This window comes from Anabrus simplex, chromosome 5, assembly GCF_040414725.1.
Source record: "Anabrus simplex isolate iqAnaSimp1 chromosome 5, ASM4041472v1, whole genome shotgun sequence".
Taxonomy (NCBI): domain Eukaryota; kingdom Metazoa; phylum Arthropoda; class Insecta; order Orthoptera; family Tettigoniidae; genus Anabrus; species Anabrus simplex.
The window spans coordinates 39,326,442-39,343,967 of record NC_090269.1 but is presented as its reverse complement, the minus strand read 5'-3'; positions in this window follow the sequence as shown (position 1 = coordinate 39,343,967).

The window sequence follows — 17,526 nt, the reverse complement described above, 5'->3', positions numbered from 1 at the left end:
TCATAAACTCTTCAAGAATTATTTTGTTCAAAATATCTCGTAAATGAACTTTCCATCAAGAAATTTTCTGATTTCGATCTTCAAATTCAAGATTTTCTAAATTGCTACATTTCAAAACTGTATCAACCGTGGAAAGACTTTAGGGGGAGGAGGTCTGTACCGGTGGTACACCCTCTCCGTGCATTTAAAACGGGTGCCTTTTAGAAGGCCATCTGCATTATGTACTTCAAATTGTGGAGTGGAAGAAGTTTGAACCTTTACCGTCAGATGTCTCTACTGTCGACTTATGTGCCCCCTCTGGTAGGAGGATCGACAATTAAATTTCAAGTTTAGTTTTGTATTCATTGGTTTCCTAAACTGAATTGTTTGTAGATTGTTTTTGGTGTTCTAAGGCTACTAGCACTTCTATCTCTTCCCGCCTGTTTAAAGTTTTAGCCAATCAAGAATTTTTGATATTTATTTAATCAACCAATAGTATTTGTGGGTGTGTCCAGGTCTTCGGTACAGAGAATTCTGGAACCTTCCTCTCCGCTATAAAAGCTGGGACATTTCGGACCATGTTGTCTTTCGATCGCTCCAGTCAAGAGGTTTAGAGTGTGTTCATAAAGGCGGCACGGGGCTTACCTCGTCCATCTCCGGAAGTCCCACCAGTTCAAGGTAATGGCAGACATCTTTTAATCATGTAATAGTCTCAGAAAGCTAACTCAAGGGGAAGGTTTCAAAATCCTTCCTTTATGTAACCTTTCAATGTAAATTTTCACTCAGTTCTAATGACCTTAGTGTAACTTAGTGAATAAAGAGTGTGAACCCTCTTGTATTCCCCTTCAGCATGGTACTGAGGTGATTACGATTTCGTAAATTTTAAAATTTTCCTTTTGTAATTTATGACATTCTCCCCATCTAGTCACCTCAGTAGCATAGACTTAGCCATTGTAACTTCGGGCTCTAAGCCCACATGGGGTTTTCAAGTGAACTTCAAACGAGTGCAAGTGTTCGCCTACTAACATTTTGGACTACGGCCGGTAATATTAAATCTTTTATTTTTTCCACTAAGACCATGTAGGATAGCCACCTTTTGCCTCTGTTAAATGTTTAATTTAAATGTAACTTAGGCTGGTGAGCGGATAAGACAGTGACTAATGTTTGTTTTTGTAAAAGTGAGACTGCCTGGAAAAGGCTTGGATCTTGTGAATTTTGGAGAATAGTCTCCTATTTAATTGTGCGAGGCAAGAACGCTCTTTGAATGTAGTAAATTTTGGAGGAGTAATTGAATGGAGCAGTGGTGCTATTGTAAAATTTGTAACTGGGGAACTTTAAGCTCATTCTCTTAAATCGTTCTTGTCTGACTATTCTGGGCTTTTCTAAGATTGTTCCTCGAACTCACGAGCTAATCTTAATGTATCGAATTTGTTAGTGTTTAACAAAGTTTAAAATCTGAAAAGAGAGACAAAAGTAGAGAAATAAAATTTAGAATTTTAGAGTTTTAAATTAATATTTGATCTTTTCTCTATCCACCCACTTGTTCCGGGGATTCTGTGGAATGCAGAGGTGTAATAAGGTGCAACTCAGCAGTAAGAAACTCCGTCCTCTGCGCCTTTGAGTGGCTCTTTATGAATTGAAGGGGCCCATCAGGAAGATCTTGAGGCGGATACTAGGGCCCATAATAGAGGAGGATGAATCCTACAGGATCAGGCATAACAACGAGCTCTACTAACATCAGGAGGACATAGTCACGTGTATGAGATAAAGGCGACCCGCCTGAAATACAACAGGTTCACCAACAGAATCCTCACAGTGACAAGTAGGGGAAAGGCTTACAAGACCAAGTGGATCACCTCAGTAAAATCAGACCTAGAGGAACTGCAGATCCCATTAGAGGCCACATAGAACCGATCTCAGTACCAATGGGACATCCTAGGAGGAGTCCTTACACTGTACCTCACAAGCAAAAAGGGTACAAGAACCACCAGATCTAAGTGGACGGATGGAAGGAAGCAGGCAACAGCCAGAAAATGAAAGCGTACTGGGTCAAGGAAAAGCAGAAGACCATAGCTAAGACGAGCCCCGTGGTCCCTAGTAGGCCAAAACGAACTAAAAATAAATAAATAAATAAATAAATAAATAAATAAATAAATAAATAAATAAATAATAGCATTTGCAGATGATTTTATCATGCTTCAGAAAACCTGAAAACTGCAGCATTACAAGTCAATCTTTTGGAAGTAGTAGCCAACAGAACTGGTTTAAGAATTTCTGTGGGGAAGAAACCTAAGTTTATGACAAATATAATAAATGATCCACAATTTCTAATAAAAGAAATTGGTCCAATAGGAAGGTAAAGAAATCCAAATATTTGGGATAAACGATTCAAGAAAATGGTTTGGAAATATCCGCTGTAGAGGAAAGGATACACAAGATGGAAAGAGCATAGGGTATAACTATAGTCCGCGCACCTTTTAGCGATATTACTTTGTACGGGGTTAAGGAGTAAGGAGGGAGTTCTCCCGGTTCCGGTTATACTGCCAACTGAATGGAAATGAAATCTGAATTGAATAGATAATATGATCAATCGATATGAATTTTCCAAACATTTATTATCTTACGCCAACAACAGTGTCACACGTACATTATTTAACATAATATAAGATTTCTCGATGCGAATCTTGTTCCTAGCATGATCTCTGGCTTTGGCTTTGCTGTGTAATCAACAACAGTACTAATACGTAAAGTGTACGCCAGATGTCGCACAGCGATGCATAAGCGATTCATAGTTTGTGTTTCAAAGGTTGTCAATACGAATCTCGAAGATAAGCGAGGTCGACCCATTCAGCACTAGGGTGTGCATGTATCACTAAAAGGTGCGCATACTGCACCCGTTAGGGGCATGATACAAGGACCTTTAGTTAATACTGGTTTTTGAAATTACAGACGCAATGATATTTTGAGGGAATAAAACTGAAACTAATTAATATCCATATCATTAAGACAGGTAAAATGAGTCTTTTAAATTAATTCTACAGGATTTCATTATTTGCGATCTATTGCGCAATACTTTCGTTTGTGTATCGGGAGCCCGCAGCAGAAGTCAAGCCCATCTAGACTCCGGTGGGGCTGCAATCGGTGGTTCACCATGACGTAACTCGAGAGAAGACATCCCTTCCTCGCGACTAAGAGAATGAGAGGAAGCAAACTTTTTCGAAACGGAATATTGGAGCCATATTTACTTCAGAGTAGCCAACTTAATTATCTACGATGTAAAAATTAATAAAATCCGAATTATGGTGTCGTCTTCCGATTTCAAATAGATGACTATAATTGGGACATTTATTTAGAGTGTCTAATGTCCTCTTATTTGATAACTTTCGGATGGAGAAAGAAGGCTGTGTTATTTCTGCGTGGAAAAGTACCAGGGGCCATCTGATATTGTCATCACGCTTCCTTGAAGCAGGAGTTCACCCTAGTGTGGAAGGGGAAGCAGGAAATATTTTAATTAATTACAGGAGATCTTGCGAAGAATAATCGTACGGAGATGACTCAATCACATCAGGGGGATACTGGACACCTGATGGTCGTACTAGTTGACCTCTGGTATAATATATAGTATAATATACGGGTTCTGCCGCCACCTCCACCTCAGGCTCCCAGTGGCCACCTCCACCTCCACCTCAGCCAGAGGCCTCCCAGTGGCCACCTCCACCTCCACCTCAGCCAGAGGCCTCCCAGTGGCCACCTCCACCTCCACCTCAGCCAGAGGCCTCCCAGATGCCTCCTCCACCTCCCGCGGGAAATTTGAATTTGTAAACAAAGCCACGTGCTTTTTGACAGACAACAACGCATCGCAAACCTCAGTACTGCCATCTTGACGGGCCTAAACCTCAGTAGTGCCAACTTAACCTAACTAGCGCGAGGTAAACAAAGCCACGTGCTTTTTGACAGCCACGTGCTTTTTGACAGATTTGTAAACAAAGCCACGTGCTTTTTGACAGCTCTCATCAACAACAACGCATCGCAAACCTCAGTACTACCATCTTGACGGGCCTAAACCTTAATGGTACCAACTTAACCTAACTAGCATGAGGTAAACAAAGCCACGTGTTTTTTTGACAGCCACGTGCTTTTTGACAGATTTGTAAACAAAGCCACGTGCTTTTTGACAGCTCTCATCAACAACAACGCATCGCAAACCTCAGTACTACCATCTTGACGGGCCTAAACCTTAGTGGTACCAACTTAACCTAACTAGCATGAGGTAAACAAAGCCACGTGTTTTTTTGACAGCCACGTGCTTTTCGACAGATTTGTAAACAAAGCCACGTGCTTTTTGACAGCTGTCATCGACAACAACGCATCGCTAACCCCAGTACTGCCATCTTGACGGGCCTAAACCTCAGTAGTACCAACTTAACCTAACTAGCGCGAGATAAACAAAGCCACGTGCTTTTTGACAGCCACGTGCTTTTTTGACAGCTGTCATCCGCCATCTTTAAACCACAGAGCACTGTGCTGCCCTCTTGCGTCACCTGTCATCGGCAGTGCTGCCATCTTGACGGGCCTAAACCTTAGTGCTACCAAATTAACCTCACTAGCTCGAGATAAACAAATCCACGTGCTTTTTGACAGCCACGTGCTTTTTTGATAGCTGTCATCCACCATCTTTAATCTATAGAGCACAGTGCTGCCCTCTTTAGCTACTTACCTTTGAAATGTGGTGGCGGATAATTTGAAAAATGCTTTTCGACAAGCAGCCATCTTTAATCCAGAGAGAACAGTGCTGCCCTCTATGTGGTGGCGGCAAATTGAAAAATTCCACGTGCTCGTGTTTGAAAACAAACTCACGTGCTTTTTTGACAGCTGTCATCTGCCATCTTTAATCTATTGAGCACAGTGCTGCCCTCTTTAGTTTGAAACGTGGTGGCGGTAAATTCCACGTGCTCTTGTTTGGAAACAAAGCCATGTGCAGCTGTCATCCGCCATCTTTAATCAACAGAGCACCGTGCTGCTATCATGCGGGCAATTTCATCACCTGTCATCCGCCATCTTTAATCCACAGAACACCGTGCTGCCCTCTTTATGGCTACTACCTTAAGCATGTAGTAGCGGGCAATTTGAAAAGTTCTGTTAGCTATCATCCACCATCTTTAATCAAGAGAGCACCGTGCTGCCATCTTTAGTTGAAATGTGGTGGCGGCAAATTCCACGTGCTCTTGTTTGGAAACAAAGCTATGTGCTTTTCTGACAGCTGTCATCCACCATCTTTAATCAACAGAGCACCGTGCTGCTATCATGCGGGCAATTTCATCACCTATCACCCGCCATCTTTAATCTACAGAACACCGTGCTGCCCTCTTTATGGCTACTACCTTAAGCATGTAGTAGCGGGCAATTTGAAAAGTTCTGTTAGCTATCATCTACCATCTTTAATCAAGAGAGCACCGTGCTGCCATCTTTAGCTAGATACCTTTGAAATGTGGTGGCGGCAAATTGAAAAATTCCACGTGCTCTTGTTTGGAAACAAACTCACGTGCTTTTTTGTCAGCTACCATCCGCCATCTTTAATCAACAGAGCATAGTGCTGCCCTCTTTAGTTTGAAATGTGGTGGCGGCAAATTCCACATGCTCTTGTTTGGTAAACATAGCTACGTGCTTTTTTGACAGCTATCATCCGCCATCTTTGAGCACCGTGCTGCCCTCTTTATCGCAGTAGATGTAAATTCGTCACCTGTCATACGCAGTGCTGCTATCTTTAGCTAGATACCTTTGAAATGTGGTGGTGGATAATTTAAAAAGAAAAATTCTACAGCAGTCCTCTCTCAACGCTAATTGCATAAGATGGCGGCTATACATGACTCCTTAAGGGTGCTTACGCAAGATGGCTGCTATACACAGGTTCTTATGAGACGCCCTTGGGATGCTTGCGCAAGATGGTGGTTATACAAGGCTCCTTATGAGACGCCCTAGTGATGCTTGTGCAAGATGGCGGTTGCTCTTATGAGGCGGCTTAAGGGTCCTTGCACAAGATGACTAGAGACGCCCTAAGGATACTTGCGCAAGATGGTGGACACAAGATGGCGGCTATACACGTCTCCTTATGAGACGCCTTAAGGGTGCTTGCGCAAGATGGCTGCTGCTCTTAGCTTAGAGACTAACGTGTCGTGCTAGTTCGATTCATTAAATTTAGGGCTTGAATGCAAAATGTTAAATATCTCGAAAGCAGTGCATCGTAGAGCAAAACGGACAAAAAATTTTCCGCCCAATACCTCGGTTCGCAGTACGATGATCAAGTAAAACATAGTCTAATGATGAGATCAACGGTTCGGTTCCTACTTAGGCCCTTTGGCATTCACTCTGTTTTAGCTTGTATTGAAGTAAGTCTTCGTAACATGATCAGGTCTAGCTATGGTAGAGAGTATAACGTGCCGTGCAGGTTCGATTCATTAAATTTGGGGCTTAAATGCAAAATGTTAAATATCTCGAAAACGGATAAAATTTTTCTACCTGATACCTAGGTTTGCAGTATCAGGAACATGAAAAAAACATAGTCTAATGATGAGATCGACGGTTCGATCCTTACTTAGGCCCTTTGGCATTGGCAGCTATCTATTTCTACAAGATGGTGACTATACATAGCTTCTTATGAGACAGCTTAAGAGCGCTTGCACAAGATGGCTGCTACTCTTATGAGACGCCCTAGGGGTGCTTGCGGGAGGTAGCAGCGACAAGACGGTGACTATACACAGCTGCTTATGATACGGCCTAGAGGTGCTCACACAAGATGGTGGCTGCTCTGATGAAGAAAGTTAGCTTTGCATCGTGCAGGTATCTTTACAGCACTAAACCTCATACCTTTGAAATGTGGTAGCAGGTAATTTGAAAAATTCGACGTGCTTTTTCTTCACAGCAGCTATCTTTAAACAATAGCGGCTATACATAAGCTGTTAAGGCCTCCTCTTATGTCAAGGTATAGCTCTATCGAACAAGTTTAAACCTGCATCGGGATAGCTAGAGTAAGCATGTGCTGCAGTGATGACGTCATTATGCATGTTTAGACTTGCAAATCACTAAAGAAACATAACAAGACTAGAATCGAACACCGCACTCTATGCCGTTAACTTTATCATGTGATCGGAACATTGATTGAAGTGTTTAGAACACTAAATAAGTGATCAAGACTATAATAGAACACTGTACTCGATACAACATGTGTTTAGAACATGTCAGGGGATACCTTTGTTCTAAGAAGATTAGATTACCGCACATTCCTTGGCTAAAGGGCTAATGGGCTAAAGGGCTAATGGGCTAAAGGGCTAAAGGGCTAAAGGGCTAATGGGCTAATGGGCTAAAGGGCTAGGGCGCCTCTCCTCTCTTTATCCGGGCTTGAGACCGGCTCTACAACTAGAGGCGGAGTTAACACCCTAAGGAAGGGAGAATGTTGGGAAATAATCTATACGAATATAGCTACTCGATCGACTATATACTACAGATGGATGACTTAGGTGAGGGTAAGCGCTTACTTAATAATACCAACACGACGTAATTCATGCTCTATTTCAAAAATATCTTCTTTGTACTGTGTGTAACTAGCATCATGATAGGCTCTTAGCAGTTGTAAACGTTTTACCAGTACGTTGGGGTCTTTACAGTAGCTTATATCTACATAGGGTAACAGAGGCTTGTTGTGAACTTTGAGTCTATATGCAGACAGTTGATGCGCAGGGACTTGTTTTGATATAATACGTGCTTCAGCAGTAGCGTTTCTAGGTACAAACATAACTTGTTTCGATAGCGATGAAGCGTTGAAATTTCCTTCTTCTTTACCTTGCATCTCTTCTTGAGATGTTTGCACTTCGACAGAACGTGTAGTAGGCTTAGGAAATGAAGTAAAATCATCAAGCTGTAATGGCAATGAATTTTCTTCTTCTTCTACTTTCCCTTTACTACTGTTTTGATCAACATCATTATCCTTATTATCATAATCATGATCTTGCCTCTCTTTATCTTGAAGTTTGTGCTCAGTAACAGAACTTGCAGCAGGCCTAGACAGCAAGGGAGAATTAAAAATCTCTCGCAGAGGTGTACTTTTTAAACATAAATCAGTGTTCGCTGGAATATGGTTGAGCTCTTTGTATTTTGTTCCCGATGAAGCTACATTACACGCGGCTTCATGACGTTGAGCGTTGTATGAGTTCTTGAACTCTCTTCTACAATGTTTGCATTGAAAAATCATCCTACATGATATCTCATGACGTCTCCTGTGATAGCTTCGGGAAAATGCTTTTCCACACTCTTCGCAAATATACCTAGAAATAGGTTTTTCCATGACGGACTTTTATCTTCTGCTAACAGATTCTTCTTTAAATCTACTCGACATTTGTTAATCTCTACTTCGATGATGCGAACAGCTTAGCGATTAATAGTAAACTAACACAAAAGCGTATAACCAAGGTAGCAACAGTAAGGTTTAAGCCCATCAAGATGGCAAGAGTGAGGTTAGCGACGTTCTGCTGTTGGATTTTAAATTCCGCGCTGTAACATGCATAAGGTGGCAGCCTTGAGGTTTACTGCCGTAAAGATGGCAGCAGTGAGGTTAGCGACGCTCTATTGTCCTTCAAAGTGAGGTTAGGGTTCGTCAAGAAGACAGCTGTCAAAAAAGCACGTGGTTATGTTTACCAAACAAGAGCACGTGGTCGTAACGTCACGGTCACGTAGTATGCTGCTTCAGCATGCAATGTTCAATGTCTACACCTACGTAGTAAACACTCTGCTATGTTCACAAAATTTTTACTCACAACTATTTTTTATGCTTTAAGTTCGTGCACATAGGTTATGTTAAGATAGCAGCACACGTACAAGTGATGGTCACGTGCTCTAGTAGAAGATGCATGCATTATCAAAAGGTGATACGTACACGCTTTTAAACCTTGCTATTCTTACTGCTACTATGTTCGCAAGATTTTCAAAGATCACTATTCTTTGTGCTTTAAGTTCGTTCGCATAGGTCATGCTAAAGTAGCAGAGCAAACACATGCGAACGTTGTACATTCTAGCGGAATGTGTTTAGTACGATAGTTGATGCATGCAAAATCGATAGGTGTTGTGTACACGCTTTGAAACTTAACTATTCTTCGTGCTTTAAATCCGTGCACATAGGTTATGCTAAGATAGCAGCACACTCTAGCGGGAGAAGTTTAGTACTCTAGTTGATGCATGTATAATCGATAGGCAATGCGTACACGCTTTTAAAACATTGCTATTCTTACTGCTGCTGCTATGTTCACAAGAATTTTATACATCGCTATTCTTTATGCTTTAAGTTCATGCGTATAAGTTATACTAAGTAAGCAGCATACTTATAAGGTTGTTGCACGCTCTAGTGGAAAAGTTTAGTAAGAAAGACGATGCATGCAAAATCGATAGGTGATGTGTACACGCTTTGAACTTGGGTATTTTTGTGCTTTAACTTCGTGCACATAGGTTATGTTAAGATTGCAGCACACACAAGCCATGATCGCACGCTGTTGTGACAGAAGTTTAGTACACGAGTTAATGCGTGCAAAATTGACTCGTGTTGTGTACACGCTATTCTTTGTGCTTTAAGTTCACGCACATAGGTAGCAGCGCACAATTGCGAACGTTGTACACTCTAGCGGTAGAAGTTTAGTACGATAGTTGATGCATGCAAAATTGATAGGTGATGTGTACACGCTTTGGAGCATAGCTATTCTTTGTGCTTTAACTTTATACACATACGTTAGCAATACACATATGCGATCGTTGTACACTCTGGCGGTAAAAAATAGTCGATGCATGCAAAATCAATAGGTGATGTGTACACGCTGTTAAACATCGTTATTTTTGTGCTTTAAGTTCGTGCGTATAGGCTATGCTAAGATAGGAGTACAATCTAGCGGAAGAAGTTCAGGGTGATCTGTACACGCTTTGAAACATGATTATTCTTTGTACTTTAAGTTCATGCACATAGGTTATGCTAAGATAGCAGCACAATCTAGAGGAAGAAGTTTAGTACGAGAGTCGATGCTTGCAAAATCGATAAGTAATATGTACACGCTTTGAAACATGGCTATTCTTTGTACTTTAAGTTCATGGGTATAGGTTATGCTAAGATAGCAGCGCATTCTAGCGCAAGAAGTTTAGTACGAGACTCGATGAATGCGAAATCGATAGGTGTTGTGTACACGCTTTGAAACATGGCTATTCTTTGTACTTTAAGTTCATGCTAAGATACCTGCACAATCTACCTGAAGAAGTTCAGTACGAGATTCGATACATGCAAAATCGATAGTTGATGCGTACACGCTTTGAAACATGACTATTCATTGTACTTTAAGGTCATGCGTATAGGTTATGCTAAGATAGCAGCACGATCTAGCGGAAGAAGTTTAGTACGAGAGTCGATGCATGTTAAATCGATAGGTGATGTCTACACGCTTTAAAACATGGCTATTCATACTGCTGCTCTGTTCCTATGATTTTTAAACATAGCTAATCCTAATGCTGCTCTTAACGACGTAGAGCTAAGGATTGATGAAGTGACCGTGACGTCACGACTACGTGCTCTTGTTTGGTAAACATAACCACGTGCTTTTTTGACAGCTGTCTTCTTGACGAACCCTAACCTCACTTTGAAGGACAATAGAGCGTCGCTAACCTCACTGCTGCCATCTTTACGGCAGTAAACCTCAAGGCTGCCACCTTATGCATGTTACAGCGCGGAATTTAAAATCCAACAGCAGAACGTCGCTAACCTCACTCTTGCCATCTTGATGGGCTTAAACCTTACTGTTGCTACCTTGGTTATACGCTTTTGTGTTAGTTTACTATTAATCGCTAAGCTGTTCGCATCATCGAAGTAGAGAGTAACAAATGTCGAGTAGATTTAAAGAAGAATCTGTTAGCAGAAGATAAAAGTCCGTCATGGAAAACCTATTTCTAGGTATATTTGCGAAGAGTGTGGAAAAGCATTTTCCCGAAGCTATCACAGGAGACGTCATGAGATATCATGTAGGATGATTTTTCAATGCAAACATTATAGAAGAGAGTTCAAGAACTCATACAACGCTCAACGTCATGAAGCCGCGTGTAATGTAGCTTCATCGGGAACAAAATACAAAGAGCTCAACCATATTCCAGCGAACACTGATTTATGTTTAAAAAGTACACCTCTGCGAGAGATTTTTAATTCTCCCTTGCTGTCTAGGCCTGCTGCAAGTTCTGTTACTGAGCACAAACTTCAAGATAAAGAGAGGCAAGATCATGATTATGATAATAAGGATAATGATGTTGATCAAAACAGTAGTAAAGGGAAAGTAGAAGAAGAAGAAAATTCATTGCCATTACAGCTTGATGATTTTACTTCATTTCCTAAGCCTACTACACGTTCTGTCGAAGTGCAAACATCTCAAGAAGAGATGCAAGGTAAAGAAGAAGGAAATTTCAACGCTTCATCGCTATCGAAACAAGTTATGTTTGTACCTAGAAACGCTACTGCTGAAGCACGTATTATATCAAAACAAGTCCCTGCGCATCAACTGTCTGCATATAGACTCAAAGTTCACAACAAGCCTCTGTTACCCTATGTAGATATAAGCTACTGTAAAGACCCCAACGTACTGGTAAAACGTTTACAACTGCTAAGAGCCTATCATGATGCTAGTTACACACAGTACAAAGAAGATATTTTTGAAATAGAGCATGAATTACGTCGTGTTGGTATTATTAAGTAAGCGCTTACCCTCACCTAAGTCATCCATCTGTAGTATATAGTCGATCGAGTAGCTATATTCGTATAGATTATTTCCCAACATTCTCCCTTCCTTAGGGTGTTAACTCCGCCTCTAGTTGTAGAGCCGGTCTCAAGCCCGGATAAAGAGAGGAGAGGCGCCCTAGCCCTTTAGCCCATTAGCCCATTAGCCCTTTAGCCCTTTAGCCCTTTAGCCCATTAGCCCTTTAGCCCATTAGCCCTTTAGCCAAGGAATGTGCGGTAATCTAATCTTCTTAGAACAAAGGTATCCCCTGACATGTTCTAAACACATGTTGTATCGAGTACAGTGTTCTATTATAGTCTTGATCACTTATTTAGTGTTCTAAACACTTCAATCAATGTTCCGATCACATGATAAAGTTAACGGCATAGAGTGCGGTGTTCGATTCTAGTCTTGTTATGTTTCTTTAGTGATTTGCAAGTCTAAACATGCATAATGACGTCATCACTGCAGCACATGCTTACTCTAGCTATCCCGATGCAGGTTTAAACTTGTTCGATAGAGCTATACCTTGACATAAGAGGAGGCCTTAACAGCTTATGTATAGCCGCTATTGTTTAAAGATAGCTGCTGTGAAGAAAAAGCACGTCGAATTTTTCAAATTACCTGCTACCACATTTCAAAGGTATGAGGTTTAGTGCTGTAAAGATACCTGCACGATGCAAAGCTAACTTTCTTCATCAGAGCAGCCACCATCTTGTGTGAGCACCTCTAGGCCGTATCATAAGCAGCTGTGTATAGTCACCGTCTTGTCGCTGCTACCTCCCGCAAGCACCCCTAGGGCGTCTCATAAGAGTAGCAGCCATCTTGTGCAAGCGCTCTTAAGCTGTCTCATAAGAAGCTATGTATAGTCACCATCTTGTAGAAATAGATAGCTGCCAATGCCAAAGGGCCTAAGTAAGGATCGAACCGTCGATCTCATCATTAGACTATGTTTTTTTCAAGTTCCTGATACTGCAAACCTAGGTATCAGGTAGAAAAATTTTATCCGTTTTCGAGATATTTAACATTTTGCATTTAAGCCCCAAATTTAATGAATCGAACCTGCACGGCACGTTATACTCTCTACCATAGCTAGACCTGATCATGTTACGAAGACTTACTTCAATACAAGCTAAAACAGAGTGAATGCCAAAGGGCCTAAGTAGGAACCGAACCGTTGATCTCATCATTAGACTATGTTTTACTTGATCCTCGTACTGCGAACCGAGGTATTGGGCGGAAAATTTTTTGTCCGTTTTGCTCTACGATGCACTGCTTTCGAGATATTTAACATTTTGCATTTAAGCCCTAAATTTAATGAATCGAACTAGCACGACACGTTAGTCTCTAAGCTAAGAGCAGCAGCCATCTTGCGCAAGCACCCTTAAGGCGTCTCATAAGGAGACGTGTATAGCCGCCATCTTGTGTCCACCATCTTGCGCAAGTATCCTTAGGGCGTCTCTAGTCATCTTGTGCAAGGACCCTTAAGCCGCCTCATAAGAGCAACCGCCATCTTGCACAAGCATCACTAGGGCGTCTCATAAGGAGCCTTGTATAACCACCATCTTGCGCAAGCATCCCAAGGGCGTCTCATAAGAACCTGTGTATAGCAGCCATCTTGCGTAAGCACCCTTAAGGAGTCATGTATAGCCGCCATCTTATGCAATTAGCGTTGAGAGAGGACTGCTGTAGAATTTTTCTTTTTAAATTATCCACCACCACATTTCAAAGGTATCTAGCTAAAGATAGCAGCACTGCGTATGACAGGTGACGAATTTACATCTACTGCGATAAAGAGGGCAGCACGGTGCTCAAAGATGGCGGATGATAGCTGTCAAAAAAGCACGTAGCTATGTTTACCAAACAAGAGCATGTGGAATTTGCCGCCACCACATTTCAAACTAAAGAGGGCAGCACTATGCTCTGTTGATTAAAGATGGCGGATGGTAGCTGACAAAAAAGCACGTGAGTTTGTTTCCAAACAAGAGCACGTGGAATTTTTCAATTTGCCGCCACCACATTTCAAAGGTATCTAGCTAAAGATGGCAGCACGGTGCTCTCTTGATTAAAGATGGTAGATGATAGCTAACAGAACTTTTCAAATTGCCCGCTACTACATGCTTAAGGTAGTAGCCATAAAGAGGGCAGCACGGTGTTCTGTAGATTAAAGATGGCGGGTGATAGGTGATGAAATTGCCCGCATGATAGCAGCACGGTGCTCTGTTGATTAAAGATGGTGGATGACAGCTGTCAGAAAAGCACATAGCTTTGTTTCCAAACAAGAGCACGTGGAATTTGCCGCCACCACATTTCAACTAAAGATGGCAGCACGGTGCTCTCTTGATTAAAGATGGTGGATGATAGCTAACAGAACTTTTCAAATTGCCCGCTACTACATGCTTAAGGTAGTAGCCATAAAGAGGGTATCACGGTGTTCTGTGGATTAAAGATGGCGGATGACAGGTGATGAAATTGCCCGCATGATAGCAGCACGGTGCTCTGTTGATTAAAGATGGCGGATGACAGCTGCACATGGCTTTATTTCCAAACAAGAGCACGTGGAATTTACCGCCACCACGTTTCAAACTAAAGAGGGCAGCACTGTGCTCTATAGATTAAAGATGGCAGATGACAGCTGTCAAAAAAGCACGTGAGTTTGTTTTCAAACAAGAGCACGTGGAATTTTTCAATTTGCCGCCACCACATAGAGGGCAGCACTGTTCTCTCTGGATTAAAGATGGCTGCTTGTCGAAAAGCATTTTTCAAATTATCCGCCACCACATTTCAAAGGTAAGTAGCTAAAGAGGGCAGCACTGTGCTCTATAGATTAAAGATGGTGGATGACAGCTATCAAAAAAGCACGTGGCTGTCAAAAAGCACGTGGATTTGTTTATCTCGAGCTAGTGAGGTTAAGTTGGTAGCACTAAGGTTTAGGCCCGTCAAGATGGCAGCACTGCCGATGACAGGTGACGCAAGAGGGCAGCACAGTGCTCTGTGGTTTAAAGATGGCGGATGACAGCTGTCAAAAAAGCACGTGGCTGTCAAAAAGCACGTGGCTTTGTTTATCTCGCGCTAGTTAGGTTAAGTTGGTACTACTGAGGTTTAGGCCCGTCATGATGGCAGTACTGGGGTTAGCGATGCGTTGTTGTCGATGACAGCTGTCAAAAAGCACGTGGCTTTGTTTACAAATCTGTCGAAAAGCACGTGGCTGTCAAAAAAACACGTGGCTTTGTTTACCTCATGCTAGTTAGGTTAAGTTGGTACCACTAAGGTTTAGGCCCGTCAAGATGGTAGTACTGAGGTTTGCGATGCGTTGTTGTTGATGAGAGCTGTCAAAAAGCACGTGGCTTTGTTTACAAATCTGTCAAAAAGCACGTGGCTGTCAAAAAAACACGTGGCTTTGTTTACCTCATGCTAGTTAGGTTAAGTTGGTACCACTAAGGTTTAGGCCCGTCAAGATGGTAGTACTGAGGTTTGCGATGCGTTGTTGTTGATGAGAGCTGTCAAAAAGCACGTGGCTTTGTTTACAAATCTGTCAAAAAGCACGTGGCTGTCAAAAAGCACGTGGCTTTGTTTACCTCGCGCTAGTTAGGTTAAGTTGGCACTACTGAGGTTTAGGCCCGTCAAGATGGCAGTACTGAGGTTTGCGATGCGTTGTTGTCTGTCAAAAAGCACGTGGCTTTGTTTACAAATTCAAATTTCCCGCGGGAGGTGGAGGAGGCATCTGGGAGGCCTCTGGCTGAGGTGGAGGTGGAGGTGGCCACTGGGAGGCCTCTGGCTGAGGTGGAGGTGGAGGTGGCCACTGGGAGGCCTCTGGCTGAGGTGGAGGTGGAGGTGGCCACTGGGAGCCTGAGGTGGAGGTGGCGGCAGAACCCGTATATTATACTACTGCCGTGGATAGGCAATATGCAGATTTGGAGTGGGAGAAATTGCCTCCTTGTAAAAAGGACTGCCAAGGGCGAAGCGCGTCATTCGGGACTCTCAGCTTATCAAGGGTGGAGCTATGTTCAGCTAAGCTTCCATTATTCCTTTGTTTAAGTTACTTTAAACTTAAATTTCAAGTGAAATAGTGTAATTCATGTAAATATTGCATAGATTTGATATACATGACGCCAGCGATTAAACTTTATAAAAGAAACTGTGACGTTTCGCGAACACTCAGTGCGAATCGTAATATTATTATTACTACAGCACGACTGTGTCGGGTAGTAAGAAAGTAGAGTGGCTGAGAGGTATACGGAATCCGATACTGAAGTAATATCCGAAATCGTGGCCGGACGTTCATCCTGAACGCAATTAATCAGATTTTGAAAGTAAATAGTGACGTGCTGTGTGCTTAGGATTACTGCCAGCGGCTTCATCGACCAGGTACTATGGACTTCCAGCTTGAAGGAGGAATAGAACTACCAGTGATCGCCTTGGTGCCAATGGGTCAGCAGTAAAACCTGAAATGGATCTTCCGAGCTGACCAAGGTGTCATCGAGTGATGGAGATGAGTATTTTTTCATATTTATAAGACATGATTAGAGGGGACGGGAATTATTTATCATAAGCTGACGCTATCATGTTAGGGATATAACTTTATTTAAATGTGGAAATGCAAAAATGGGGCAGGTAGTTTCTATTTCTTATTTAATTTAATTAATAACAGGTTTGAGTGATTTAATTGTAAATAAAGGAAACCATAGTCTAATAGGTTTGCATGCGGGAGAAGATTTACTTATTACTTTATTTTGGGAGACTTGTGGTCAGTTAATGCGTCAGGAGACCAGTATTTTAGTAAATTCAGGGTAATTCAAGCTAGGTTGTAGTTGATCCAGTATTGATAAATGCATGACTGGTATGTAATATAAGTATGCTACGTGAGGTCCCAGAGTCACGAGAGATGTATACGGAACTGGTACCCCATTCCTCCTTTGAAATATTTAGCTAGGGATTGCTACAATTTAAGCTGGATTATTTGATCAGGTTTAACATAATTTTAATTACAATTTGAGAATGAGTTAATTACCGTGTGAATATTTAATTGAGTTAATTACTGTGTGAATATTTGATTGAGCTAATTACAATGTGAATATTTAATTGATTATTGTATTACCGTGTGACGATTTAATTAGAAATTAATTATGTGTTAATCATAGATTAATTAGGGTTTAGTTATGAATCAATTGCCGTTGGGTTATTTAATTACATTGTAATTACGAGGAGGTTTCCGTGTGATGATTCAGTATGATCTAATTACCAGGTAAATCACGTAGGAAGACAGTGGAAAGATGAAATCAACAATAATAATAATAATAACAATCGTGATGATAGTAATCAAGCAAATATTGGTATTATAAAAACCGATGTCGTGTTGTAAGATAGGCGTGTTATTTGAAGTCATGGTTTGATCATGAGAAATATATGTGTTGAATCGAGGTGATTTATTGGAAGCCGATACGATTTGATTAATGAGGGATAGACCTCATTTTATTGTGAACGTACCTCGGGACGAGGTGGTTTTGTTTAAAGAAATGGCTTGTTATGTCTGTGGAGGGCAAGGCTATTGACCGCCCGTGGAAGGGGGTGGAAGCGCTTGACCTGGCTACCAGACGTGTTTTGTGTGTGTGTGTCCCGCCTCTATGGGAGGGGGCTTTTAGCTAAGACAAGACGGCCTGTATGAATCGGTTAATAATGGGAAATATTCAAGACGCCAGAATGAAGTATTCGCTGATAAATTACACGGTGATTGGTACTAGTATTTGTTAGATTACTATTGTTA